Genomic DNA, 5451 nt, shown 5'->3' with positions numbered 1-5451 from the left:
ACTAGGACACTTCAAAGGTCTAAAGACGAGATAAAAAAAAAATAAGTTAACCTAGATAAACAAACAAATGTTAGAATGGACATGCGCTTATTTCTTATGGAGAAATCGCAATCAAAAGGTCTTTGAAAATTCGAGTTGGAATGCCCAGATGGCATTAATGGAGATACAACTAAAGTCTTTTGAGTGGATTGCTGTCATAACCCGTCCTTAACCATAAGAACGTGTTAGATAACGTATGATTTCATTGCGAGGTATTGACCTCTATATGCGACATTTTTTAAAAAGGAAAACTGCATATATTATACATTACAAACCAAACCATTATTTTTGTTACAAGCTTTAGACAATAAAAAGATGATTATCGTTTAACGATAATCTTCGACTTACAAACTTTACAAATGATAATAACAACACGATTTCTAGCATATTTTACAACACACGTCCTCGGATATGCAGTTTTATTTTTGACACAAATATGAGTACGCATGATCCTGCTTAGATTCAACATAATGCAGCGGAAGCTTTAATTATCACCTGAGAATAAACATGTTTAAAAACGTCAACATAAAGTTGGTGAGATATAGGTTTAGTGCGCAGCAATATATATATATAGACCACAAGATTTCGTATATAAACATTTCAATAAAAATATTCTAAGTGGTTGAGCACTTGGTAACCATACTTAACATTTTCACGTCGCATATTCCCTTTAATATGAAATCTTACTACACCGTACCAAGTGTAGTCACAAAACGAAGTACTGTGCAACCGTTGAATACTGGTCGTCCAGTCCGGTTGGGGTTGTCAGGCCCGATAGATCTATCAACAGGATTCGCGTTTACAATACTGCTGTAAATATTAGTTACCAAGCTACAGGGAAGTATGCCAGTGGTACAACTCAACGTAGAACATATTTTTCAGTTACTTGTGTCCATATCGTAAAACATAAAATACATGTATTCTCATCCCGAAATATTTAGAGTTTAAAAGTGGGACTATATACTCACTCTCGTCTTGATGATATATATATTTTGACTCGGTCTTCCGGTTGATATCATGAACCTATCCATATATAATATATCAATATGTTTTCATTTTAAAACAAACGTTATATATATATATACTTATTATACTTTTAATATTTTGAATATTTCCTTAGTCCGTAGTTAGCAGTTCGTTGTTAGTAATTCAATTTTAATGGTTCATTTTTAGATGTTTAATATACCCGCAATGAAATAAATAAAACCCCCAACGAAATAAATAAAACCCCATCGTATATGTATTGGTCGAGATTAATCTTGACCCATGGTACCGGTGTTGTCAAATGACGTGTTGCATACATAAAGTACCGGTGTTGTCAAATGACGTGTTGCGTACAATCATGGGATCTTATGATTAATCTTCTCGTGTTGTTTACGGGTGATCCTGAACCATATAAAATTGAATTATAAGTACATATATATAAAATATCATGTTATCTTAGAAATATGTGATTTATATCATTTTTTTCCAATTGATCCCGTAGTTGAAATGATCTAGGATAACCAATTTTGTTTCGGTCATAGTTTCTTCGTTACAAATCCGTTTTCGTTGATTCAACTTGCCATCTTCTTGGATCGAGTTCTTCTTTAAGACTATAAACTGTAAATACCTTGGTTTGTATTCAAAATCATACGGCATAAGTGAAACATTAGTGAAACATATGAAGTTAAACATTTTTGTTACAACAAAATCATTTAATGACCATTTTTCTAAAAATACTTATACTTTGAAAAACCAAGTTTTACCTTGTTAAATTAGCATATACATAAGTTATATTACAGGTCTTGAAGTATTTTAAAAGTTAAGTTAGAAGGATCTATTTAGTTTGCAAACAAGTTTGAAAACATTCAAACTATGTTCTTGTTGTTAAACTTTTGTACCACAAAATAAGATAGCTATATATATATGAATTGAATAAGGTTATGAACATAGATTCTACCTCAAGTTCCTTGGATGAAGTTGCTGTAAAAGAGAAGTAAGAAGCTAGAATCAAAAGGGTACTAGAGGTGAATGAAAGATTGGAAGTAAGTTGGTGTTCTTGGAGGGTTTTCTTGAAGTGTTTTTGTATGGTTTTCTTATGGTGTTTTAGTATGGTTTTTGAAACTAGATCTTCTTGGAAACTTTGCTGAATTGATTAAGGGTTTTAAGGGTTGTGAAAGAGTGTGTGTTTAACTAAAAATGAGGTTAGAAAATGAACTAGAAATGGTGATACTTATAACCTAAAAAAAACATGTATCATGTAATACATGATAAGATTTTTAGTTTGTAATTTTGTTAATTAGTCAAGTAATCATCCAAAAGTAATTACCTAGCTCTAAGGGCATGAATAATGGCTGGTTAGGTGGTGATTTTGATGTGTATTTACTATTAGTAAATACGTATAGAAGCTAGGTATGATACGAGTACAAATACTCTAAATATACGTATAGAAATTTTGTGAAAAATGGAATGAGGATTCAAATATAGCTATCTTTTGTGAATACACTTATATGATTTTATGTATTTAAGTTCTTAAAAGTGATTAAATACATTACTTATACAATATATGTATAAACATTATAGTCTTAAGTATTTAAGTCAAATAACGTTACGTATTGTTATCGTTTTGAAAACTTAAGTTAGTAGTTTCAAAATACACATATAACTTGTTGTTATTAATACAAAATGAGATATTAAAACATTCATTAATCATGTTAAATATGTATATATACATATATATACACAAACGTATAATTATCATATATTGTATAGTTCGTGATATCATCGGTCAAACTAGACGGTCAAACGTTGTGTAAAACTCTTTTCGGAAATATAAGTCTCGACAATTTGGATTGCTTATCATGTTGGCAAGGTTTAATTTATGTAAATATTAATCTTATAAGTATAGTATGATCGAAAAAGTGCGGGTCGTTACATTACCTCCCCGTTAAATAAATTTCGTCCCGAAATTTTAAAATTGTACCTATTTTGCGTCATCGAGAAACAAGTGTGGATACTTTTGCTTCATCTGATCCTCTCGTTCCCAAGTAAACTCGGGACCTCTTCTAGCATTCCAACGAACCTTAACAATCGGTATATTACTCTGTTTGAGCTGTTTAACTTCACGGTCCATGATTTCGATTGGTTCTTCGACGAATTGTAGTTTCTCGTCGACATGAATTTCTTCAAGAGGAATGGTGAGGTCTTCCTTTGCAAGACACTTCTTAAGGTTTGAGACGTGAAAGGTATTATGTATTCCGGCGAGTTGTTGTGGTAACTCGAGTCGATAAGCTACCGGTCCAATGCGTTCGATGATCTTAAACGGGCCTACGTATCTTGGGTTCAGTTTACCCCTTTTGCCGAAACGTATTACACCTTTCCAAGGTGACACCTTTAGCATAACCATGTCCCCGACCTGAAACTCTAATGGTTTCCTTCGAACATCGGCGTAGCTCTTTTGGCGACTACGGGCTGTTTTCAATCTCTCCTTGATTTGCACTATCTTCTCAGTCGTTTCATGTATGATCTCGGGACCAGTTAAATGTCGATCTCCTACTTCATTCCAACAGATAGGAGATCTACACTTCCTTCCGTACAATGCTTCGAATGGCGCAGCTCCAATGCTCGCATGATAACTATTATTATACGAGAATTCTGCTAACGGTAGATATTTATCCCATCCGTTTCCAAAATCGATCACACATGCCCTGAGCATGTCTTCGAGAGTCTGAATCGTTCTTTCACTCTGTCCATCGGTTTGTGGATGATATGCGGTACTCATATCCAACCGAGTTCCTAGTGCCTCCTGTAGTGATTGCCAGAATTTTGAGGTAAATCTACTATCACGATCGGATATAATGGAAATAGGTATTCCATGCCTTGAAACAACTTCCTTTATATACAATCGTAATAGTTTCTCCATTCTATCCGTTTCCTTTATAGGCAAGAAATGTGCAGACTTGGTGAGACGATCAACAATCACCCAAATGGTGTCGTATCCCCAGGCAGTCTTTGGTAACTTCGTGATGAAATCCATGGTAATACCGTCCCATTTCCATTCTGGAATTTCTGGTTGTTGAAGTAACCCTGACGGCTTCTGGTGTTCTGCTTTAACCTTGGAACAAGTTAAACACTCCCCAACATATGTTGCAATGTCTGTTTTTAAATTAGGCCACCAATAATGCGTCTTAAGATCTTGGTACATCTTTCCAACTCCAGGATGTATCGAATATCTTGTCTTATGTGCCTCGTTCAATATCAACTTCCTTAATCCACCCAACTTCGGTACCCAAATACGATTTGCAAAATATCGAATTCCATCTTCCCGCATAACGAGTTGCTTCTCATACTTCTTCATTATTTCATTTCCTATATTTTCTTTAGTAAGTGCTTCTCGTTGAACTTCTTTGATTTGTGAGTTGAGATTCATGCGAATTTTTATGTTCATCGCTCGTACTCGAATTGGTTCTCGTTCCTTTCTGCTTAGAGCGTCGGCCACCACGTTCGCTTTCCCGGGATGATAACGAATTTCACAATCATAGTCATTTATTAACTCAACCCACCTACGTTGCCTCATGTTCAGCTGTTTTTGATCGAAAATATGTTGAAGGCTTTTATGATCAGTAAACACAGTGAATTTAACCCCATACAAGTAATGTCTCCACATCTTCAATGCAAACACGACTGCTCCCAGTTCTAGATCATGCGTCGTATAATTCCGCTCGTGAATCTTCAATTGTCGGGATGCAAATGCAATTACTTTCTTTCGTTGCATAAGAACACAACCAAAACCTTGTCGCGAAGCGTCACAATATATTTCAAAATCATCGTTCCCTTCAGGTAACGATAAAATAGGCGCCGTAGTTAACTTCTTCTTCAATAATTGAAATGCGTTCTCCTGCTCCGAGGTCCATTCGTATTTCTTCCCTTTTTGCGTTAATGCTGTCAATGGCTTAGCTATTCGAGAAAAATCTTGAATAAACCTTCTATAATAACCGGCTAAACCCAAAAATTGGCGTATCTGCATTGGTGTCTTAGGAGTCTCCCATTTTTCAATAGCTTCAGTTTTTGCTGGATCAACCTGAATTCCTTCGCTATTAACAACGTGACCAAGAAATTGCACTTCTTTCAACCAGAAAGCACACTTAGAAAATTTAGCATAAAGTTGTTCTTTTCTCAACAATTCCAGTATCAACCTTAAATGCTCTTCATGCTCTTGCTCACTCTTGGAATAGATAAGAATATCATCAATGAAAACGATAACAAACTTATCTAAATACGGACTACAAACTCGATTCATGAGGTCCATGAATACAGCTGGCGCATTCGTCAATCCAAACGGCATAACCAAAAATTCGTAATGACCATAACGTGTCCGAAAAGCAGTTTTCGGAATGTCCTCTTCTTTGACGCGTAGTTGATGATAGCCCG

The sequence above is a fragment of the Rutidosis leptorrhynchoides genome, chromosome 3 (genome assembly GCF_046630445.1).
Source record: "Rutidosis leptorrhynchoides isolate AG116_Rl617_1_P2 chromosome 3, CSIRO_AGI_Rlap_v1, whole genome shotgun sequence".
Classification (NCBI taxonomy): domain Eukaryota; kingdom Viridiplantae; phylum Streptophyta; class Magnoliopsida; order Asterales; family Asteraceae; genus Rutidosis; species Rutidosis leptorrhynchoides.
The sequence above is the reverse complement of the archived record's forward strand: the minus strand, read 5'-3'. Positions refer to the sequence as shown.